General features: G+C 32.5%; 1 protein-coding gene across 1 annotated transcript in view; it reads right to left on the reverse strand.

Moving 5' to 3' along the window:
• The window catches only part of LOC130446513 (uncharacterized), a 107048-nt gene that overhangs the window by 15625 nt on the left and 64344 nt on the right, over positions 1–27079 (reverse strand). The gene's annotated exons all lie outside the window — the stretch shown is intronic.

The raw sequence follows: 27079 nt of genomic DNA on the forward strand, positions 1-27079 counted from the left end.
CTGGTGTCGATTGGTGCGAAGAAATGCTGGAACACAATCCACTATATTGGTCTTTCAAGACGAGTCAAATCCAACGAAAGTTGTTCGCGCACGAATCGTCACCTTTTTTTTCGGACGTTGAGAGTAAAACTGTCAATTTTGTCAGTATTTGTTTGCCAAAAGTGTTCGTACAAATTCAGGGAAACTAATTGCAGAAAAATGAAACGTTCTCCACCACGGCAATACAAGCTATTACACAAAAACTTTTTGAACAACCAAAACATTAAATTAATGTGTCATTAGCCGTAGTGCTTATTTGGAACCAAATGATTTCTTCTTATATCGGAACATCAAAAATAAATTGCAAGGTCAACGTTTTTTTATACGCAAGGAAGCAATTGATGCGACCAAGTTACTCCAATCAGAATGGAGACAATGTTTCGACAATTGATTTAAACGCATGCAGTAGTGTATTAATTTCAATGGAGAATATTCTGTAAAACAACGAAGTCACATCTAATCATAAATATTCGTTTTTATTTGTTTATTTTGACTTGCAGCTCTCGTATAACAGTAACGAGTTTTTATTTTCAATAAATAAATAGAAATACAAAGAGGAAGCTTGAAACAAATAATAATGTGGATGATAAAAAAAGGGTTCATCGAAGAACCGAACAACTCAGTTTAATTTGTATATGCATGATAGTATCATTTTCAACAACAGTAATACATAGAAACTACCTTGCGTGGAGATTCTATATCACCCAACCAACTTCACAATGACATTTACTTCTTCATTCCTGAATTAATCTACTCCACTAATTGTATAAAATATTTTCAATAACTAAAAATATTTTTTTCATATTTCTATCGGGAAAAATTCCGACCAAAACAAGAGGTGACTCAGTTTCTTGGCTTCTTGCAATTTCAAAGAAATTTTAAACTGTATTATTCAAGGTCGATACTTACATTCAAATTATCGAACAAATGTATTGATGATTATTCCATCATGGGAAAGTTAATTGAATTTGAATTTGGAATAATAAAAGAAATAACTAACATAATCTGCTTTATAGTAATAATCTTAAACAAAGTATCAATTTTTTACTAAACGGTCGCGGTAGTTTCAAGAAAGTGAAGAGCGAATCCCATCCAAATAATAAAAAATGTCACAAGAAGGATAATTCTTGTGAAAGATCATGGACATATGATGGATGACAGATGACACAATGACTTAGAACACGTGTCAGCAAAGAACGCAGAATAGATTATATATAATAAGTAATATACATACAAAGAATTAATATCAGAGATAGAGACTGCAAGATATGGGACCTTGCTCAAATGGGCGCTACCTGCTTATACAGAAGGGGAGAAAATTTGTAATAACACTACGGAATACACTGTTTAGAATACCAGTACATTAACACTCCTAATTACACTGTCTGACGTGCGTTTGTATAACCAAGTTATAGTGTCCACAGAATATACACCTATTCTATATTAAATGTTACCACCAAACTTTGTCATGCGAAAAATAATTCCAGCGGGAAAGCTTTTTTCCCTATTTAAAGTGTTAATGCATTTAACAATCTCAATTCTTCCAAATAGATTCAACATTTTTCAACAATTTTACATTATTCATATTAATACTTGCAGCTTGTTCGGTAATACCCCTACTCTATTGAATCCTTTTGTATAAACAGGATTAAAAGGTACCAGCGCAAAATTTGTGAAAACGATAGAAAATAATAAACCTATGCACTTTCTTATATTTAATATCAAGTCTATGCACACAACCAAGGAAGTTGATACCACAATCTTGCATCGTTTCTGCTCTGTCAATCTAAGTTAATATCTACGTATAAAAGCCAAAAGTCCGATGTAGCTGTTAGAGGGAAAGCACCACGCTTCCTATTGAAGCTGAAGGAAGACTTCTAACACTGTTTCATACAATTGATGATTTGTATGGAGCATTGTGAGAATGAAAAAAAATTATTTTTGATTTCTGCATTGAGAATAAAGTATGTCACAGTGTACATCTCGTTATTCAATATTCAAACTCTCGTTTATCCAGACTCCTGGATAAAATGCATAATCAGTAGCACTTTAATCAATTATTGAAATTAGGAAACATCACATGTTTCATAACCTCCATATATCAGTTATGAAAAGTAATTATCTAAAAACTTTAAGTAACAGTTTCAAGGAATAATTCATTAATAACTGTGAAAACTGACAATTATTCCATTATTTAAACTGACAATCAACTCAATATTTCATTTCAATTGTATCTTAAGATTTATAAATATCGAGAAAACATTATTACAGATACAGTTATTTAAGGTAAGTCCATTTTCTGGGTGAATATTCTCTTGAACTTCTTATCTAATTTCTTTTGAAGCTTTAACATCTACATGTTTGCTAAGAGCTTGCCCCAGAATGTTTTCCGGAATTCTTCTCTTATTTTCTAATGAACTTTCAACATAGCCTCCGTCTACACTGTTAGATTTCCATTCTCCGTGTTGCTTTATTTTCAGAACGTCCACTCATGAGTCTGCCGGAAGAGACACTGACGAGCGTCTGAAACAATGTCCTGTGTGTCCTTTAACATTAGGTACAACCTTTGATAGTAATTTTACAATGTTATTTATACTGACTAGTTAGATGCCACATTTTCCATTATAATATAGCACAAAAAATCTATCGTCCTTTACAGCAGGAGATCTAATGTTTCTTTACTTTTTGAGGAGGTCAACAAGATTGCCATCAGCAATATTTTCAGCAATGACAACAAATTCGCGAAAACGTGTGTTTTGCCTTCTGGAATGAAAATTTTGAAAAAGGTACCTTCATCAAATATGTCTCTTTCTTATAGGCTCCCGCAATCTCTATTATCATTGCAGGAACAGATTTATTAAATAATAAATTATAAACATATCGGTGGGTAAGTCGTACTTCTGCAAATAGAATTATTTCGTCTTCAGTCTCTTTTATAAATCTTTCTACATTCTAATTCGTCAAAATCTCCGATTTTTTGGCCTGGTATCCTGCTGACCGTTTCTTCAGTCAAGCCAAAGGCATAGTGTACTTCTTGAGATCGACATTTTTGGCAACGGTGAATTCAGCTCTCAACATTGAATATGTAGTTCACAATGTCCACACTTCTAATGTTTTTAAGTGATATACTAGGACTACCTCAAGGTTTGACAAGCAGGAAGCGAGAAATAGATCCCACGGAAAAGGTGAATATTTTACGGCCTTATCTGTGACCCAACATTCACAAAAGCAATAGCAAAAATAATTATATCTGTAGCTAGTATGCTACAGAAAACGAAATATTTTTTAGTTTTTGTGGATAATGCTACCTCAGACAATATATTTAAAATAATGCCAGAAGATACGAAATGAACATTATGTGTTTATTTGATGCAAAGACTGATCATTTAATGAACTTTTCATTCACTGTGGGAAGATTAATGAGCCGTTCATCATTTGTTCCACAAGTAAAGGATTGACATTAGTTCTATCCTTATTAATTTCTTATATAACAGAAAATTACTTCTTTAGAGTTTGCCGACTAAGTGCACAGGTCCAACAATCGTAGATACGCCAAATGAAAGTAAACGGTAGGTAAATTTAGAGCTGTTGCCTCATATATATTTGTCCATATGTTTTCTACTCACTCTAGATACTACAATACACCAACAAAAAATAGAACGACATCAGAGCTCTACAGCATGTTTTAGATCAAAATAGTATTGCCTGTTATTGTTGTTATTGAACAAGGAGTTGGCCTATGGTAGTTTATAGTGCATTTGCAAGGATGATAATTGTACAATGTACCAACGTCAATAGTAATGAATCACACCTTTGGTTGGAATAATAGGTTGGTTTAGGGAAAACTAAAACCTAAAAAGGGTTGTAGAGCTGGTCGCAATCTCTGGTCACAGGGGATTTATAGGAGGCAATAAAATTGCCTTACAAGCTGAACGTAAGCCTACATGGGCTAACATGAGGGAAAAAAATGGAACTGTAAAGGAAAATATACAAATGGTCCCGACAAGGCTCCCCAATTCTTAGTATTGTTTCTGCTAGGCTTTTCCAAGAAAGGGATATTTTCATCTTGTAAGAAATCAGACTCAATCCAAAGAGAAAAACGTGTAGAAAATATCAAACAAATTAAAAATACCAATTATAAAAAATATATATAAAAAAAAAATAATTACTATCACAAGAAGAGTATATAAAGAAGTAGAAGAGAATGAACAACTGAATGGACAAAGATCAGAAGGATGGAATAATAAAAAATGTAGAGAAACCGACGGGATGCTTATGATTAAATATAGGATACCTCAACATAATCTCAATAAATTTAGAAGACTCACTATATGCAGACGACTTCGTGAATATGATAGGAAATGGCAAAAAGATGAAAGAAATAAGAGATATTTGGATAGAACGGATATAAGAACTGCATATGGAAATTTACATAGAAAAATGCAGGACAATGATAAAAAACGGGAAGAATGAAACCAAAGTCAGAATAAATGGAACAAATCACAATTTTTGAATACATTGGAATAGTAATAATGATGATGACGGAAATATAGAAGTGGAAGATACAAAAAGAATTCAGAAGCAACAAATATATAGTATTCATCGAATATAACAATGTTCAATAAGAAGGAGATGTCGAAGAAAGTAAAAGTGAGCTGTATACAAACTCAGTTCCAATACTGACGTATGGAAATGAAACGTGTGTAACTGACAATAAAATAGATAGTGAAGTAAACGCAATGGATGAATGAATTAATGAATAAACAAAAAATATTAGGAGAAGCAAGGATAAAGAGAATAAAAAGGAAAAATATAAGTAACAAATTGTAACAAGAAACAGTTAAAAAAATAAATGAGAGTTAATATTCTCTCATGGCTTAGATATTGTGAATGAATAGCAGATGTAGGAAAAGTTAGAACAATAAATCAAATGATGATAGCAGTACAGGCCAGTAGAAGATGGAAGAAATAGTTGAAATAATAATTAACATTTCCGACGTCGTAGGGAGGGGAAAAGGAAAAATGAGAAGCAAAAGAAGAGAAAGAAATCAGTTTATCTTCTCTTGCATACATATGTATATGATTTGGAATTAATGAAGTCTATTGAATCAATTTGGAATATATAAGAGACACTACTGAGTTTTTAATCATAATTTTTTGATCGACATTCTATTTTCACATTCAGTAGGAATACTAAGGTCTAATAGACATTTTTAAATTAGTATTAACATTTATTTTTAATTGAAGGTTCATGAACACAACAAGATAACAATTATCTGAGTTAAAAATTACGATACCACCTGGGTGAAACTCGGAATAGAGATTTAGAAATTCATTTATTGTTAAAGGGAAAGCTGAAACTATCAATTTAATTGAGCTCAAGCTCACCGGAATATATATTAATCTGAGATCAAAATTCAAAGTTGGGGTTGAGAACCAGCATAACTCTACTAATCCCTAATCTTTAAACTAGCATGTCTCTTACCCTGATGTGTTGAGACAGGCAGTGACGGCTTATATTAGGCGCATTAGTGAGATGGTGTTGTAGAATCTATCTAGGAACGTGGATCATGGAGCAACGCATTCAAATTTCATTTCAATATGAAAATAATTATGAATAATTTCACTACAGGTTCAAATATTTCAAAGCATATGACTTTGGAACAAAAGTGTAGAGCTACCAAATAGATTAACAATAAATATCTCACCCATCAATCATAGTCGCTCATTATAAAGGAAATAACTGTCTGAAAATGGAACTAAGCCTTTCTTTTCCTTCACTGTAATGAGACCTCGTACAAAAATCGCTTTGTTTAGCGATTTTTTGGCAACTCCTTATTAACCCGATTTAACACAATAATAACTGATTTCTGGGAAATATAAAATGAATAAAAAAATGGTACAAACAAATAAAAAATTATTAATAATATTTTGCGGGTAATCCAATTCTTTCTCATTTTTCCAATTTATGAAAAATATAATTACAAAATATTAACTACCCCCAAAATCCTTTCAATTCTTACTTTCATAGTTCAGAGACCTTTTGTATTAGACTAGAAATTTCCTTTAACTTGATGCAAATGCAGCTATTTAAAAATATTCCTTCAGCATTAGGGATATTTTTATCATAAACTCTTCTCACAAACACTTTTTAAGCGATAACACAGAACACAGCCATATCTTGAGTAGAAGTTTGCATTAGGTGATTGAGTTGTACTATTCATTAATTTCAACGGTAAATTGATTCAATCGTCAATATCAAATCAGTAACTGTACAAATAATGAGATAGTTACATTAAAATATGAGTAACAGAAGGCGTTTCATTCCAGTGAGTGTTCCAAATGCTGGAGTAATACTGGAATTGCCTTCTGTTACGAGTTTTTCATACTATTTTCTCTATTTCGGCTTGTATTCGCATTATTTATAGAAGAATTGTTAAATTCAGGGAAATTACACCGTATCGTAGGTGGTTGATTGGAAGCATTGATTAATGTTTAACAGTTTAACTTTGGAAATAATATTTGAATTTAAAAGTTAGATGCGGTCGCAGCTCCACCTCGGATAATATATTGAAGATTAGGATATATAAACTTAAAATTTATGGAGTCTTTCAAATTATACTCTAAATGGTTTATGTTATCCGCTGGGAATTTAGGGAATCATATCAGTTTTCGAATCGGAGATATGATTTTTCAAGATAAACCAAGTTTTGTGATTTTCCCGAATTTTTCTCTAGTTATATCATTTTTTCTCTAAAAGCTGATATCTTTTTTGAATTCCTGTTATCAAAAAACCCCTTTGTGTGAAATTTTATTGGAATTAGAAACAATAGTTATTTGTATGACAAGGACTGAAAGTTGGACCTACTGATCAATGGTCAATTCACTTTATTCGCGGATGACACCAGTGTAACCTGGAGAGCAGACATACAAGCTCTACATTCTACCATAACTATTGAGCCTTGGTCTGATGCGAGCGGTTTAAACACTTAAAAACCTCAGCTTTATCCTTTAAAGGATCTTTAAAACCTCTAAAACTAAACGATGACTTAATACGTTCCCAAAACTCGATCAAATTTCTTGGTCTAAATGTTGACGGTGCCCTTCAATGATCTGTACATATAGAAAACCTGACAAAAAAATATCCTCTGCTTGTTTTGCGATTGAATCTGTGCCTGAACATCTCGATTCTCGTATTGCTTTAACAACTTACTACTCGTTATTCGAATCGCATCTTCGTTATGGTTTGCTTTTCTGGGGTCTTGTAGTTTGCACCTCTTCGATTCTATCTTCCAATTACAAAAAAAACCCATTCGTTATATTTATGATTTGAGTAGTAGAAAACTTTGCGAATTATATCTTAAAAAACACAAAATTCTAACTCTGCCCGCTCTCTCCATTTTAGAATCTGTTTGTTTGGTTCGCAATACCTACCCTACTAGAAGAAAGAAATTTACTTGACTATACCTTCTTCTGATCTGGTGAAAAATTCCATTGCCTTCGGTACGAAAAAATTATTCAATCACCTACCTTCTGAAATAAAAATGGTAGAAACTTTTCAGGTTTGAAAAAGGTATTTCTGCTTGAATAGATCTTATTATTCTGTGGCTGAATTCTACAATTTACCATAAAGAAAGGCATAATTCAATTTGTGATGTAAGATATTATAAACATTATAATTACTATTATTGATTTCAATCATTATTTTGTATTTTTATATTATGTAATATAAAATTATGAAGCTTTGGTCCTAGAAAATTACCAAACATAGCTAAGAATGGATTCATTCTTACATTAAAATGCGTGCGAGAATAACGTTAATCAAATACCGAAGCAGAGAAAAGAATTATGTGGGCAGCAGTTAGCTCCATTGTTAACTAAGGTTTGAATGATCATATCAACAAAAATTGACATTTAAGTGCTACAAAAGCAAATAAGCGAAAAAGGGATAACCAGCTCCGAAAAAAGGAAAGACCGTTTCATTTGCAGGCAAGGTTATGGCGTCGGTTTTTCCTTGTGGACGTGTAATGATTTTCATTGACTATTTCGAAAAAGGAACATCTATCAACGGGGGGTATTATGCGAACTTATTGCAACGTTTAAGCCAAGAAATCAAGCAAAAACGGCGGCATTTGACTAAAAAGAGGGTGTTGTTTCATCAAGACACCAGCCCACACATCCGTTTTTGCAATGGCCAAAATTAGTGAATTGAATTGCTACCTCATACACCCTTTTCACCAGATTGAGCCCTCTTGGATAATTTTCTGTTCCTAGACTTGAAAAAATTTCGGCAGTTAATGACTATTTTGAGGTCGTTAACGATTCTTATTTAAAAAAGGGTAATTAAAACATTGCCAAGAAAAGTATGTGGAGCTTAAAGGTAGATTACAGTGGAAAATAAATATATTTATCTATAAAATTTTTTTGATTTCTTTGTTGGGCTATCTTCTGGAACCATCCCTGTATATAATTTATTGAGTACACTGTTGTTGCTCTAAGAAGATACATAACATGAAAACTAAAACATTTATGATGTACAAAGATAAGTATTACATTTGAGTGCTGCATTTTCTTTATTATTTTCTAGAAACCACACCTATTATTTTTGTTAAAGTGTACTAGGTTGGTATTTCATTACATTAGCTAGTATTTGAGACACTATTTACCATAGGATTGTAATAAAACCACTTGTAGATCATTAGTGAAAACTGCAATAGCTCAGCCTTCTTCTGATAATCATCTTCATCTTTAGCTAAATTAACCGATTATTACTCTGTAAGGAATAGTAGAGCAATAAAGGAAATAATCATTCCAATAATTGTGACTCATGCCCTCACGAATAACCAGCTTTCATTATTTAGTTTTTACAATGCTATAATAATTATTTATTTATCTTCAAAATACAGTTCTGTGGAGCCCTGTCGGTTCAATGGAAAACTGAAGACCCTAGACTGAGCAGACAATGCAGCCTGCAAGGAAATGCACAACAGATCCTTTAAGTCGCGGTGTATGTAGTACCGTCAAATATACATCAATCTTCATAACACATCGAAATTTTGAAAAAATATTACAGAATATTGAAAAAAGACCTATGAACTTGAAGTTAGTTGAATCATTTAACATTCGTCCATGAATATTATTTTCTGAACTAATATGAAATTGATAAAATCAGCGGTGGAAATAATAGTGAAGAAAATAAAAAAGTTATATTGCTAACTTTAGACTAGAAACGAAAAGAATGCACAAAATAGTGATAGCGTAGTCTTAGAAAATGTGTTGAAAGGGAAACTTTTTGACCCAATTTATGATATAAATAAGGCTACAACTGAACAAAACAAAGATTTCTAGCTGAAAGCAGTACTTTGAAGATTAGTTCGAATGATATTTACTTTGTATTACAATTGTTCTAGAAAGATTAAGAATATATTTAATGATGATAATAATGATATTCAAGTCAATATGCTATATAGGAAATTGCCTGAAAACTGACGAAAAATGTATAATGTAAGAAAAATGTGTTAATTATTTTTTCATCCTACGGCATAAATAAAAGCGAAAAAGAGAATAAAAAACACTTGCCGTGCAACCAATCCTTTTTGTTATTCCCTGATGAAATATATCCGATTATCAATTTAAAGGGCTAATTAGGAATTTGGGGATATTATTAAAAAGCGTATTTTGTGAAATCATCTCGGTTCTATTGATTGTACTGGAAAACATCTCTCATATTATTTATTCGTAATTTAATTTTCGGCCACGTTTGTGAAGCAATTTTACGTTTCTCGTATTTTTGCTCTTGCGAAAAAATTAATTGAAATATCGCGAATGGACTCAAGATGGGGGTGTTGCTATGGAAACTTCTACAGCGCGCCACCCCTGGTTTAAAATTCCAACAATCCTGAAATTAAAATGATTAATATAGAGATTAGAGGAAGAAGCTTGTTAAGTTGATCATGTAAATGATCTCACATTTACATTATTTACTTTCCTTATTCGGTTTTAGATGAGGACCGGAGAATGGTAGGGAGTCAAATTGGTAACTTTATTGAGTTTTTAATGTAATTTTTGGGGTCGGAATTTCCCCACACAGCCGAGTATAATTTGAAAAAATGATAATTCCTCTTTGCATTCGAGTTATCGATGAATTTCAAACGAGCTCTAGAAACAGTCACTGAATTGAGCAAATTTTTTACATTGAATTATATACAATTTTCATACTTTCATTACTAATACTAGAAGTGTTAATTAGAAACAAATAGTGTTATGATTAACTTCATGGTTATCAAGAGTAGGTCATTATAGTTGGAATTCTACACGATTTTAGTAACAAAGTATTATTATAATATTCTTAATGCCTACTTTTTCTCAATATGTTCTTCAGATCCTTTTTTGTTTGCAGGTATTCAATTATATAGAAGGTTAATACATTAGCATTTATTTGTAAGCAGAAAGATTTTATAAAATTGGCTATTTACCTTCCTATTTCAGTTCAAAGTGACCTACGAACATTTTTCTAACGTCAAAATGGCGTACGGCAGTGAAATCTCAAGCCATACGATTACACTTTTTTCTAAAGCGACTGTACGTCGAAAAGCGCGTTCCAACTTCGGGTTAGATAGCGGGGGGTCTTGGCTACACGGTGAACCGGGCTGTACTGAGCTCCTGGAGCAACTGGACGTTCCAAATAATGCATGGGTCTCTCGGAGTGCGGTCAAAGTCATAATGAAAAAAACATCGAGAAACGTAACGCAATCAAGTTTTGTCTCACGAAATCTCAGTCGAACAAGTAGCACAAGATATTTCGAGGTGGCCTGGAAAAGGTAGGAAGCACTTCAAAAACCTGAAAAACCCTTTACTACTGAAATTTATGTTGAAGTACTACAAAGATTGGAACAAAGGGTTCTAAAAATGGTCTCGGCGGCTCGGCCTTCCTCACCTCGAAAAGCTACCCACGAAAAAGATCAGTGTCAATATTTGGAGGACCTGGATGACATTATTGCTGTTACGATGAGGTTACTGAAGGACACACAAATCTCTATAGCAAAGATGTTTTGATGCAGGAGGATAGTATTTTGAAGTATAAAAAGAAATTGTACAATTCTGAATAATTTTTCAAATCCACTTTTCAAACATATCCAGTATCTTGTTGTCATAATCGGAATAAAGACAAATAGTTGGTTTGTAGGATGTGATGAGTTAAGTGAAGAGAAAATAATCATTTTGCATTTACAATATTATGACGAGAACCAACCATCCATCTTAATGATTGCTATTTTTGTAAGATAAGAACTGGAGGATATCACGAAAAAGAGAAATGTAATTACAAATATTCAAATTTGCAATCTGCAATGGGACTTTTTCCTCATAATGAGACTTTCTAGTAACGACGTTGCCTTTGGATTGACACAATATTGTTTCCGGAAAGAGTGAAAATAACAGTTCTTCGAAAAGCTCTGAGAAACAGTCTACCACTCCCATATTCGGGTCGATTCCATTTTCACCAATCCACATTTTATTGTTCAAAAATAGTTAAGTGGTTCGTTATTTAGTATTGCCAAAGCAACAGTCATTACTACTTGGTTTCCGTCTTAACACTTTCGCTGCGGGTAACCTTACAGAAGGACAGAAGCGACGCTACCCGCTTACGGGTAACCTTACGGGACGCCCCTCTAGATTCGAAAGGTTCGTAAGTGAAGGGAATTCACTTTTACAACTTCAGGTAGTGACAGTTGCATTCAGTATCGTTAGAGCTAACAGTGTGTTCCGTTTTTGAATAGTCCAACTGGGTGATTTTTTATGAATTTTTAAAGTTTTTCTTCAATAAATTGTTTATAAGTAAGTATAATTTATTATGAAATGGATATTTATTTCATGATTTGATATATTTAAGCACTTTTCATTAAATTGTTGAATTTTTGTTGCAGACTTCGATTAACGACGAAGGATATTTTGTAAAAATCAGCGTTCGATATAGATTCTTGGGTGTTACCGGGTAATTTTTGCTTTTTATTTATCACATTTATTGTAAAAAAGTATTTTAATACATATTTTCTTGAGCATATTTGCTCAAGAAAATAAAATAAATAATAATGTAAAGAATTTGTTACGCTCTTTGATTATCAATAATGTCCAACAAAGTAATAATTTGAATGAATAATTATATACAATTGTAATTGTTATTTGCTATTCTAATAAAAATTGTCAACAATTCTTGACTTTTCTTTTACAATAAATAAATATTAGATATAGGTGCAGCGGGTTTAGCATACGCTGACCTAATGGGTGTCTATTGATACTTATCCGCAAAGCAGGTGGAATCCGTCGCTTACGGGCTGTCCTTCCGGAAGGACACTTCTGGAAATGCACTTCCGGTTAATTTTTTTGTTGGATTACTATTAGAATCATTAAACATGATAAATGAGATAAACACAAAAAATGCACCCGTAACAGGCGTATTCCCCAAAAATGACATCCGCAGTGAAAGTGTTAAATAGAAATATTGTTAAAAAGCGGCGTGGAAATTTTAAACCATCTATACCGATTACCCATTCAGTGACAATGAGAAAATCCTTCGAAAAATAAGCACCACCCTTTAGATAAAATAAACTATAACCGCTAAAAGTTGCAGATATTTTATAAGTTAACGCAATTTCAGTGAGTTTGGAGGAAGAGTAATGCTTTGTTGTTAAAAAATTTTTCACAATTTATGGACAAAGCTTGTGAAAAACTAAAAAACGCATCAATAACTAAATGAAGACATTAAAATAAAATTTAAATATGAACTATACACATGAAAACTACAATGAATAACAAACTTATGTTTTAAAATGAACATGTGAAAACTTTTATATATAATACATGTATGAATTATGTAAATTAAACAAGATTATGAAGTAACTACAGGGCAATACTTGGATAGGTAATAATTAGTATTATTGAAAGAAGGCACCTTCCAGTAAATATGCCTTCAAATTATTGATAATTGCGAGAAATGATGTTATATATTTGGTTTAAATACGCAATTGATTGTGCATTTTTTTGCACTATAAAGTATGGAGCCCTCAACTAATTCTGAACGTGGAATGGGTAGATAAAGGTCAAGCTTCTCGTTCCTAAATGGATAGCAATATTTCTAAAATTCGAGAAGCGTGCTTCAGAATTACGCAAACGGATTCAAAGACGAATAAGATAGGAATAGACAATATTTTAAATTTTCTATAAAACTCTCGGCGGTGAATCTAATGTTTAGTCTGAGTAAATATCCAACAGCTCTCTTTTGTAGTCTGATGATTCGCTCAAATTGAGTGGCACTACACGTACCCCAAAAAGAAAGTGGATATCGGAGATGCTACTTGATCGGGGCATAAAAAACTGTTATGGAGGTGGATTTATACCTTGGACACTGATCTTAGCACAAAACAGGCAGAACTAAATTTTTTAGATAAAGCAGTAAAATTTAATTCCCATTTCTAAGAATTATCCGCAACAAGCCCTAAGAATGTTTCAGTATAAACGTCAATGGTGGTGTTATCTAATAAAAAAGGCTGCAATGTTTTTCTATAGGACACTCTAGTTTCAAATACGTTGAGACACAGATTATAATCGCACTATGATTTAAAGGTAATTAAGTCACATATTGTCCTATGAAGTGCGGTGAAATTAGTAGCTCAAAGAGAAACTAGTATCGTCCGCAAAGTGAAATATTTTATCGATTATGTCTAGAGAGGCATTGTCTTTGATAAACAGATGAAACAAACTAGGGTCTTGATGCACTCCACATTTTCTTGGCTTGTGAGAAAGTCGTATAGTGGATAGAAAGTTCCGATTAACAGGTACATTTATTAGTTTTAATAAATTTCCTAGAAACTTACCATAGTGTTCAAATCACTGAAAAACAAATACAAATTTTAGCAATACGTATTCTATTGGAAGATTATGATGATGAAAATGCTTAGAACATTGGAATATACTATTCAAACGTTTGTCATTCGAAGATAGTTTCGAACAAGAGACACTTTTGTTAATCACTGGCCTCATTGAGGTAGAAAAACAAACATTCTTTTTTTGGTTCACATGAGATCTGTCATATTACCTTGATGAATATTTTGAAACATTATTTGATTGTAAAATTATATATTTCAGACTTTAGATTGTTCAGATGCAAAATGGAAACAAATTGCAGTGGATAGTTTACATACCAACAGCTCTTTAGCCTTTTTAACTAAATTAGTGGTTTTGGGAGATAAACTTCTTGAGGAGTAGGTTTGTTTTTGTTAACTACATGCCATCATTACGTCCATACACTTCATAATAGACCAGTCTGACAGTGTCTTAGTTATGAAAGTTGTAAGCATGAGTTATATACTGAAAATTGATCATTTGGGGAGATTCGCTAGAAAGATTTGTTTAAATTGCTGAGTAACACATTTCTTTCCTATTTTTACTATTCTCCAATCCATTATTTCCAAAATATGTTCTGCGATTTATAAAATTGATAGGAATAGAAAGTAATTCAATGCTCGGAAGCGCTGGATGTGCAGACTTTCGATAAAACATCGTCGAAATGTGGTACATATGGTCGAGATTGTTAGGGGAATTTTTTTGAATTTACTGAACATTTGAATTTAGAGAAAAACGTAACTTAAAATCGTTGTTTGCTTACCACATCTACGTATAATCTTATGAAAAAATAATTGTATTATCTAACAAGAAACATCCTGATTTTTATCTGAAATATCTCAAGCTTTCACGATTTCAAACGATGAAAGTCAAATAATAATTGGATTCCTGAAAGAAATTTTAAGAAATATTTCGATGAATGTATTATTGAACTATTTTTGATTCTTTCCAACGTACTATATCCCTTATTTAATAAATTTGTTTTCATATTAACGCTTGTATTTTTCACAGAAAGATTTTTCTTCTTCGAAAAAATATCTGACTTCAAAATTGAACAAGAAAAATACTGCAACGTGGATACTTCAACGTATTTATTTCAACAACTAACGATTAATCAATCTTCAGAGTGACAGAGTGCTTAGGTACATGCTTCCTCTTCTCTCCATCCATCACACTTTAGCCACTCTTGAGGAGTTTGTATTACTATAATTAAATGATCTACAACGTCAACTCTAAACCATCAATCAATGGACCGATGAAGCGATCATTGCGCGTTTTGTTTTCGAGGGTTCAATTGAGTGAAATATTTTGTGACAGGACTTCCTCTAAGCTTGTTATAGTTTCAAGGCATCGTAATATAGCTGGAAATCGAATAATACTTTATCCACGATCATAGAGGAGGTTAAATAAAAAGAGTTATTATGGAGCAAGATGTGAAATTTGCATAGTAAATTACGTCCCATTTTAATAATCCTTTGCTATGAATAGGAAAACGTTGTTAAAAAAGAATTATTTCAAAATACCAAGCTTTTTAATAGTTGTGTAATGAAATTGAAAAATAATTTCACATTTGATTCATTTGCTCAAAGAAACAATTTAGTAGACTCGTATTGGAAAGTCTAATGAAGATTTGCAGTGGAGATTGAAGATCTATAACAGAAATTGTTATAATAATGTTTTAATTCCTTGTAATAACTACAGAAAAAATCTTTCATTTGATATCAATAATGCATGGATATACGAACAAGTTTCTCTGAGAATTAATTCGAAGCTGATTAATATTTGCAGAGAGTTTCACCAGTTTTTGACGGAATTTTCGATTTTTATATACTATACTATATATACTATAATATCGTTTTTATGATAGAAAACTAAAATGGTATCAGCTAATTATTTTCCAATTTTGCAGTGATTCCTTTACCTCAGTTGAATTCTGTGGTTTCCGTGGAACTTATAATCAAGTTCGAGAAATTATTTTCATGTTTATTACATTCTTCTCTCCCTTGTTTCTCCGTATATCTGGATATTATAATGTGACTTAGATTTTTCTACTATTTTTCGCCAAAAACACTCAATTTTCAATCTAGTCTCTGCTTTCTAGATATTCATAAAACTCATTGTTTTGTCATGTATGTAGTGCTCTGTTCATAACAATCCATTCAGTAATTTTGTTTTTCATAGTCCGTAAATATTAAAATAAAAGTATTTTTAACATCCTTGATTATTCTTATATGAGTAAAATGACTTTTTTTCCTGATTGTCCTTCAGTTCTTAAACCTCTTCAATGTCTAGCTTATATATTATATTAATTACTTCTGTATTTCTAGATAACCATATCGATTTTGTTTGCTCTTGATTCATTAAAGCCTTCTCTTTCGACCACACTTTATTTAACTTACTCTGTTGGTTTGTCTGTTTGTTTAGATGAAATTTCCCAATCAAAGTTTCCCTCACTTTTAATCAACATATTGATTCATCGTATACTTCATCTGATATAATTGAAAAAAAATGGGAATATTCCTGAAATATTTAATAACACCGCGTGTAGATACTAATTTTTTATTTGAAACAGAATTACAATTAAATGATAGTATTTCAAATTAAATTGACTCGATTTCATAATGATTTTTTATCTAGAAAAATTGAAAAAAAAATTATTTATTGGAAACTTAACTTTAAATTTTAACAGTGAATCTTGGTGACTTCGATCTTTGATAATGATTTAAATAATAGATGCTGAACGTGACAAAGTTATAAAAGAATATATTGAACATATAAGTAAAGAGATTGATCATGTAGAAACTATAAAAAATCCATACTGAAGAAATTTGAAATTTATTGTCATGGCTTTTAACGAATAATGTCATTGAGTTGAAATAACTTAAACATAAAGTGAACAAACATATTACTATGTTTTGACTACTCTACTTTACAATAGTGTTGAGAGCTGCACTTTGAAGGTCTCCAGCATGCGTAAGGTGGAAGTTTTTGAAATGTGGTTCTTTAGACGAATCCTTAAAATACCATGGACGGATCGGGTGACCAACGGCGAGGTGCTAAGACGAATGAACAGAGAACGAGAATTATTAACCATTGTAAATAGAAGGAAAGCTTCCTACTTTAGCCACATTTTTAGAAATAAAAAATATTTCTTGTTAGGCAGGCGCGGCCTGGGTAGAAAAAGATTTTCGTAGTTGAAAAGCCTTCGAGATTGGTTCCATGTACGTGATGCCCTAAATCTAGTACGCATGACTGAATATCGTGAGGAATTCCAAAGGATGATTGCCAACCTTCATTAGAATGAAGCAGGCACTGAAAGAAGAAGTAGAAGAACAAACAATAATATCATAAAGTTTGATGATATCCACTGTGAGTTTAGAAAGAGTGGATAAAAAAATTAAAACCTCCACAATGCATGATTGCAAGGATTGATTTATTTATTAACTATTCCTTTGCAGATTATAACCACTGTTTATTAATCTCAACTCTATCACTGGAAAGTGTTATCTTTCTGTTAAGAGTTAACCTGTTGGCTATACACTCTTGTCTTCTTGGTCTGGACGTCCTAGTGTATGTCTGTATATTTTCGCTGCCTCTGGTAAACCCTTTCCAGGCTACTTCAGCATGTAAAAACCTAATCCGAGTGGTCCTTCGCCATCCTAGATAGTATCCTCTTGTACTATTCTCTAATGTGAGCTTCTGCCTCATATATTGTTCTGTGTATAGCAACAGTTATCTTCTCCTGACAGACACATCTTAAACATAGTTCAACATTTACCAATAGATATAGACACCTGCCATATTTTCATAATTCCCACAACGAATTATAACCGATAATAAATATCACAAGTTGTACTCGTAAATATTTGCTAATGAAAAGAATGTGAGCTGATGAATTATTTTTTGTTACTCCCAATTTCTGAAGAATTATGAACGAGATGTCGTATTTTTCTAAATACTGGTCTACAGTCCCGTAACAGGCAAACCAATTACCAAGTTGATGTAATGGATCAACACTAAATTCGATTATGACTTATACAAAAATTACAGGAGTTTTGAATGGTCTGGAGCCTCTTTAACAATTTTTTTGTGTTTCATAACATCGTGGTACTCAATAATAGAGTCATATATCCATTCTCATCACAAAAGTTGGAATAGTACAGGAAAAAAATATCGGAGAAAATATTTCTTTTTAAATAGATTTATATTTTGTTGTTTTCAATGTATGCACATATTTGTATCTAGTTGAATTATATTTATTTTTGTTACGAACAAGTTCGCGAAATAGGTTCCTGGGCCGAACCTGTCCAACTACAAAGGATATTCCGAGATTCGGCGAAGGCGGCAACCTGTAATGTACGATCAAATTACTTTTAATCTATTCTAAATATGTTTGTGCATAAACAATTTTTTATAGCAAGTGGTTTATTTACTTTACTTCTTTTCCTAGGAAGGTCTATTCATTCATTTATTTTGTTTCTCTATTTTTCTAGATCTAGAGAATTCTTTTAGGATTAAGGAGTTCATATATCGCAGTTAGTTCAGTTTATAATTAATAGTCATGGTGAACCGAACGAATTAGCGAAGTAATCACAAAAAATAAATTATTTAATTTAGTAAAGTGATAGTGATAAGTTGAAAATTAGTTAAGTGTAGTATATAGAAAAGGAATGGGATAGGAAAGAGAGTTACTTACAACAATAAAGAGAAGAAAGGCCGCTTATCTGGGCCACATATACCGTAATAACAAGTATGACATACTGAAAATAATAAAAGAAAGAAAAATCGAAGACTACATTCATAGTTATGAAACATACGTGATTGGACTGGTATGAACACATCATCTTTGATTCACACCACTCAGAACCGAAATAAATATGCCGAAATTGTCGCTAACCTTCATTAAATGGAGATGGCAACCGAAGAAGAAGTGGTGTATAGTCTTCAAATAAATTGAGAACGTAAGAGACAGTGTTTATTAATTAACCCCATGGAGAGAAATCATATAAATAAATAAGAATAAGATTACATTATTTTTGACGATAGAATATATAGTCCAATTCCCGACCTACCTTTCAGTTATATCTTGTATTTGTAAGCCCATGATGTATCTTTGAAAATTATAGACTGTGTAACTGTAGTATAAGATAAATAAATATTCTGTCCCTAATCAAAACGGCAATTACTGATCTAAATGAACAGAATTGTTATTGAAGATCAGTCGATCGAAACGCGACCGGTTCGAGCAGCCTTCCGCTCCGTTCCCAATAAAGTTCAAATTCCTTTAATCTGAGAGAGGCAAGATATATTATATTATTTGTATAACGTCAAACTGGAAATTTACACACTCATGCGAGATGGGACCAGGGGAGACCATTGAATGTTGAAAGCTTTTCACTAGTATCCTTCAAACTACTCTCGAGGGACTTTTCTATTTGCATGAAACTAAATTTTGGTCAGGGTGGAAAACCATTAGAGTTCAAACTCTATTCTGAAGTAAATAGAATCATAATTTACTCGGGTCTTTTCATCGAGAAACCAGTTAATATAATTGTCCAAGGTTTACTTACTTAAGCATATAAAAGAATATTGAAAATTGAAGTAACACTTTTTTCCAATAGGCACTTTACCTACGGACAAATGACGTGGAGAAAAATAAGTTTCATCATTATCAGAATAAAACCTGATACTGACAAGTCTAACATTCATTTTTATCAACTAGGATGAATATCAAAATAAAATCTGAGCGAGATTTTTTATTTTTAATAGTAGTCATAAACTATCATTCTATTAATAAATACATTGATATTTACAAAATTTTATACAAACTTTGGTCAAACTAATGAGGTTTTTTTTTATTTGTTTCTTCATTTTTATGTGGAAGAACCAGTCCTGAAAACTTTCTCTCCATTGTATTTTATCTTATCTCAACAATAAACAACGTATCTTGAATAATTTTTAATTTTTTTAGAAATCTTATTCCTATTTTTCATATTTGACTACATCTCAAGAATGAAGAATATTTTTAATTTCATCATATTTTACTATTTCCTAGTTTTTTCAACGTATCTATATTTTTTTATTATACTAATGTCCCCTTAAACTATTTTCTCGATAATCAGATATCTGTCCAATGTAAGCAGCATTATTACAAGGAACCTTTTTTGGGTTTCAATTGCTGACTACTGGAATATTTTTATATATTATGTCATATGCAATTATTTTAATTGCATATTTATTAAAATAATTTGGTGAACTTGAGGAAACCTTTGAACATTTGGCGAGGTTAGATTCTTATGTTTTGTTTGGTTTGTTTCTTTTGGTTTTCAATTGATCATAATATATATTTCCTCATCACCTTAATTTTGTTACGATCTCGTCCACCACGTTGACCGTGAATCGAGTCCTGTTCGATTATTTTGATGGAATCTAATATTTGCTGAATGCGCCAGGTACAAATTTCTAAGAACATTTTTCTTAGAATCAATTTCTAGCAATCTCGTTTGCTTACATTCTTGAACCGAATTATCGAAAAATTGGATGAAAAGGATTTATTAGCGATTAAGTCTGATGTCATCCCGTACACATCGGAATAGACAAGTGAACGGCGTGTTCAAATGGATAAATATGTTAAGAATTAGATGACTGTTTACTAATAAGTCTCAGTGTATAATTTAGAGAATAGTGGATAGCTTAATGTTCTTAGTGTAAGTGTATAAATTCGGCAAGTATTCATGCGGTAGGTATCGCGTGTACGTACTTTTTAGAGGGTCACGTGTCGGGTCAAAGTTATCGAGAAATACTCGAATGGACAACGATCTAACACTAACTAATTCCTAAATATTTATTTTGGAGAATGTATAGAAAGACGAGTATTCGTTGAGTGGGCCGCGCAGTCATTTCTTTCTGTGGGTCATTCTCAAGGACCGCATTTTTGTAAGAGGACCACGCACACTTCCCGACCTCCAAACTGCAATTGATGAAGAATTTGAAACTCTTCGCAGATAGCTTCGCCGGACCTATCTTTCCGTAAATACATTGATCAAGATGTGCATCATTTTGAACATTTTGAAGTAGCCTTTTTCGAAATCCCTTTTCTTAATTTGCGCTGCCCTCTTTATACAAGGTAATTAAGCAAGAAACATAAATGTAATTCATCGTATGAAAGTTTTTCGACTTAATATGAAAAACAATATATGATGATACGCTCTCAAACAGCCAGAAGCTACTAATTTATTACAGGCTGTAGGACTTAACCACATCTCTTTTATGGATCCCTATGTAAACATCTCTCTTGTTGATTGGTATTTTACGCGAACAAATTCTTGAAAAAAGCTTTTATGCAGTAATTCTTAATATCATTCAGTTAGCAACGTAAATGCTAGAGGTCGATGTTACGTATATTCCATATATTGTGATTTCTTTTAATTCAAATCAACACTCAAAGGGTGAGAATTGCATGCAAAATATGTTGAAAGAAGTGTAAACCTTCAAATGACGAGAATTTTTCATCAAAGATCCAGTAGAGTTATTCGTCCAAACAGAAGTTGAAAATTTATTCTGGATGGAAAGTTCTTATATTGGCCTAACTGTAATGATTCAAACAATTTTTATAATAATCTAATCATTGCCGCCAGATGGCGTAATCTAAATGTAAATTTGATATTACTAATAATGAGAACAAATCAAGAAATAAACGATTAGATTAATCTAACACTAACAACTCAATAACTACCTACGTAATTAGTGGCGGCCGAGGTGTTCGAAATGTCGTCACTCATTTTCTATACATGAAATAAGTCACTGATGGGTGAATATAACAGCAGTGTCAATTATTCGTGTAAGCGAGATTTTTTATTGGACCCACAAATGAAAATCTGAGCAAGTTGGGTCTGGATATATGGTTGGCTGAATAAATAAACTTCCTATACACCTATCAGGGTGTTGGATTTTTCATACACTCTACGCTAACATGTCAAACGCTTGTACTAACTGCCACAACTAATTATTAACTTCAATATGATGAGTGGATTTTGGCATATGCGTGAAAGTCATCGTTCACTTGTTTTCAACATCACCTCCTCGTTTTGATTTCATCAATTATTTCACATTTCAAATTCTACTTTCTATTGTTTGACGAATTTGTAAGTTTTAACTTATATTTCATGCTTATAATCACTGGCAAGCAAATATAACTTTTTTAAATGAAATGAATATAGAAACTTAGTTCTTAGCCTAGATTATTATGAGAATAGTTTTGTTACATGTAGGCCAATGTAAGCACTTTTCATCCAGAATAAACTAATTTCCGTTCGATTCAACTAGCTTACTAGGATTTTGAAAAGAAATGTTCGCCGTTTACACATTTCTAAAGATATCTCGGAACAGAAAAAATTCAGTTCAGTTTTAAGAGCCCTACTTCAACTTTTATGTTTTGACTCATATTTGTCAAGAAAATTCAATCCAATGCTTTTCCAAACAACATCAAGTTTATCAAAATCGCTTAAGCAGAACTGGATTTAGAGAAATTTTTTCATAACAGGATGCCCACTCTCCCCCACCTTTTATTTAGAGGAATAGACTAAAACTTGAGAAGGAACAGATGCGCAAAATTTGTTGAATAATTTGATTATTATATATACAGTTCGATTTTCTAATTTAATGTTTCCAAATACTCCTTCTAGTAGTGGACATAAAATTATGAAAATAATTTTAACATGTTTCTTGGGGCCACTTTTATTACAATTATTTCTCCCTGAAGCTTTATTATAATCCGTTTCTGAGATATGGCCGTTCTTAGTTGTCCATTCGGTACATAAATAATTCATTTTTAATCATATCATTGGCTGCTGCATATACAATAAGATCATCCATATTATTTAACAAGATGAGTGGGCTGAAAATGATTCAAAATTCCATCATAAATATTTGAATGTACTTCTCCTGAATTAGAAGAAATAGTAGTTATTGTTTTCCTACTTTTCCACTCACTTCTAGAATAAAAATTTCGGGAGTATTGAAACGGATATTATTCTTTCAAACTACTGAAAATGGAATAACTTGTTTCCGAACACTTGTCTAGCTTGGAAAATAAAACTAAATGAAGTTCGTGGAAATTCGTTTCTTATTATTACCGACGAATAACAGCCGTAGATTTGCGTGAAACCAGAAAATAAATCGAAAAATTGTCATAAAACTTCAGCTATTAAACTTTTCAGGGTTATATCGACAAACTATAATAGAGTAGTAAAACAATCATCATACCGATCAGAAAATATAATGCATGAAGCATTTCAACAAATTTGATTTTTATCGACATAATAAAAATAATTGACCAAAAATTCATTGGGTTCTATATTTTGTTCAAATCATATCAACGATTTCCATAATTAATCACAAAATTATTTACGAACAATTTTATATAGAATGGCACGACATGTGTAGAGCTTGGCCACTCTTCAGAACTTTGCAAAGCCCTATTCTTATCATTGTTTTTAGTTCTTCACGTATACCGTAGGCATCCCACTCCTCAATATTTTTTACACCTGCTCTGCTTCTACTACTCCTATTTCTTTACTGTTCTTCGTCATTTCCGTTTTTCGGTACAACAAATGTTTTCACCGTTCTCACTTATTTTCTTCTTCTGTCATACTCGATATTTGTGCAGCATAAGTCATGTTGGGCCCCATTATTGTTTTATATATTTCAAACCTTGTTTTTATTTGGATTTTTATTTGCACCAAGTGCTCTGTTTGTTGCTTGTATCTCCTATCCCACTACTTCTGGTCTATCTCCAATGTTCACTATTACTACACCTAGATAGTGGAATTTTTTCATTACATACAACTCACACATCTTCAAATTTTCACTCAGCCTCCTCTTCTTTCTAGCTACACTACACTTAATATACTATGTCTCTATTTTTAGACCCAGTTTTCAAATTTTATGATTTATTTTCCAAGGCTCCTTCGATTGAATTTTTATTCTCTGATACCAAAGCTATATCGTATGCGTACGTTCTTAATAAGCCCCATCTATTTCTATTGCCTTTTTTTATTGTAATTTCTCATTACTTTGGAGAGGACCAAGATGAATGATGTTTCTAATAGTGCATCGTCTTCTCTTTATTCTTTGTGTATTATAAATTTTTTTGTATCAATATGTTGTAATGTTAATATAGCACACAGTTTTCCACTTTGATCTCATCAATTTGTATTTCAAAGTTTCATTCATTCTTTCAAATGCGTCAAAGGCTCTCTGGAAATTTAAGAAAAAAATTCCTCTTCCTACTCTTATATTGTATTCTCTACATGTTACACTTAGTATGTTATGTATAATTATTGTTAGTTGTATGTAGTAATCAATATTAGTTCTCTAGATATCATTGTTATGTTATTGTAACAATTAAGAGCTCCCTCCAATCTATTGGCAACGTTTTTTTCTTCGTATCTTCTTCAGCATTCATACAACTTATCTCTTCTACAATTCAATAATTCTGCATACATCCAGTTGCTTTTTCATTTTTCAGCTATTTTAACACTTCTATGATCTCTTCTTCTATTGGTACTACGTCATTTTCTTCTCTTCTCCACACTCATTCGTACTTTTAGTCTCGCACTTCTAGTTCTCCTTCACCTTCTGTTGATAGTGTAATAATAACAGATACTAAATCGATTTATATGATCCAGTATTACATTTATAACAAAATTCAACCAATTTACATAAAGGTGTGATTTAAAAGTCATATCAAATCGTTACATCTTTTTTTATTTGAAGGTCAGTTCTGGAATCCAGCTTTTCTGTATTACTAACAGGTATTCATTGACCTCCTTTTTGACAATATCTCAAAAAAATATAGCATCCCCTTCAAAGAAGACCAATTTTAGAATCGATCCTTGAGAATTAGTAGGGGTTTTTGGTGTAAGTATATACCGTATTTTTGTAAAATATCAATTCTTCCTATGATTTTTAATAAAAATACAAGAGTCACCAATAATTTATTATTTAACGGATAGATTTTGAGCGACAGATAAACATTAAACAAGTACGCACTACAATTACTGCTGCGATATAAACCTGCTGACTTTGCGACAACCTTTCTAACCTTTCAAGGAAATCTGAGCAGACCCGTTGACGCAAGAGCTTTTGGTCAGGAGCCAAATTTCCGCACAGACTTTTTCCATCTGTAATTCCTCAAGTAAACCGTTTCTTTATCGGCGTTTACAGGCTAGGCAATCATCCGGATGCACGTATGATTTGGTTGATTTTGACCACTGTTTCCGGAGTTGAAACAGTTACAGGGTGACCTGGGCGCTGGTTATTTTCAGTGCTCTCTCGGCCATCACGAAAGCGCTTATGCCGTGTCTTGCAACAATTTATACCACTCAGTCGGAGTTTTTTTCAATTTAACGAAAAATTTGAGAAGAATACGTTGCTCCTGTATTTCGTCACACATGGTTTTCGGCACGAGAAAAAAACATGTTCGTTTCAAACCGCTACTGCACAAATACTATAATAGTGACTAAAATGTATCTTGATACATGCATACACAAGATATCTATATACCCAACGCAATACTCGTTTTTCACCTCACCCGTCTATGGCGCCCTCTAGGTGCGCAATTTCGTTATTTAATAACCAGTCCTCGTAGAGTGTTGTTCCAATAATAAAATCCAATTATATATAGTAATCTGTATAATAGTGGTGTGTTTACTTGTCGTGCATTATCTCTATCTGTATTGAATGTTTGTTTTGTTTTTCAATTTTTGTTTCGGTCCGACATCTTACCTTATACAGACGTGCTAGTTTTCATTACTACATGTGTTCTTCCACTAAAATTGACCTTGTGAAGTTACCAGTGATATTTATTTACTTTCCAAACTAACTAAACAATTATATTCAGCTTTAATTGACATTTAATTGGGAGTATTGATTTACCTCAATATGGTTGAATTTAGGTGTGATACTTCTCAAAAGACTGTCGTAGAAATGAAGAAATATATTTATGATTCTTCCACTCTAAAATACCTTCACGATAAATTGTCACAGCTACAGAAATCTTATAGATGATGCTCACCAAAAGGAACTGGACTATTGTCATTTTTATAATAGAAAAAAGAATATTGATACTGGTAGTTTGTGGCCTTCCAGCTTTTTCCGGTACGCAAGTTTGACCTCTCGACTCTCCGGCATCCGTTCGATGTGGCCAAGCCATCTTAGTCTCGCACTCTTGCTTTCTGCTACCAGCTTGGACTCTCCATACAGGGCGTCAATCTCAGTGTTAATATGGATGCGCTATTCTCCTTGGTTTTGGATTGGGCCATAGATGCGCCGAAGTACTTTCCTCTCCCAAGAGTTGAGTCTCAGTTCGTCTGTAGCCGTAGGTTTCAGTAGCACATGACAATTGACCTTAGTACGTGACTGACCCTCTCCGTCGTTTGTGTACACCACTATACTGGCCCTTACTTACTAGTAATGTTTGGTAGGAAAATATCTATGTAGTTGGTGCATTTTAGTAATGAACCGTTTTTATAGATAGGGCAGATAAACGCTGTGCTCCATTTTTCTGGCACGAACTCCTCTTGCCGCAATTTCCTGATCAACTCATGGATCCTTGCCTTAAATTATTCACTTCCGTACTTAAGAAGTTCTACAGATATTAGATCTTCAGTTGTGGACGTTTGGTCCTTTATAGCTTTTATGGTGTCCATTACACCTTTTCTGGTTGGCTCGGCTACGTGAATGTTGTTTACGGATCCTTAAAACATTCATCTTGATCAAGTATGTCGAGAACATTTTCGTGCTATGATTTTGTATGACTTTCGATATGGATTAAACCAACAGAAGTGTGCTTCAGATCAACTCGCTTTGTCATTTGGTGATTAAGCACCGTCTCGAGCCAACGTATTTCTCTGGTTTTCCGAATTCAATTGTGGTCGCACTTCGATACAGGTTGAATTTCGTAAAAGGTCATCCAGAATCGACTGTTGTGCCAGAAAACATCGATGATGTGCGTAAACTGATATTGAAATATCTTCATGTGAGATATTGTGATATTGATGAATATTTGGACATTAGTTTAACTCGCATACATTTAATATTCCATGGCTGGAAAAGATTTGTTCACCTTTGATATCGCATC

This window comes from Diorhabda sublineata, chromosome 7 (genome assembly GCF_026230105.1).
Source record: "Diorhabda sublineata isolate icDioSubl1.1 chromosome 7, icDioSubl1.1, whole genome shotgun sequence".
NCBI classification, from domain to species: Eukaryota; Metazoa; Arthropoda; class Insecta; order Coleoptera; family Chrysomelidae; genus Diorhabda; species Diorhabda sublineata.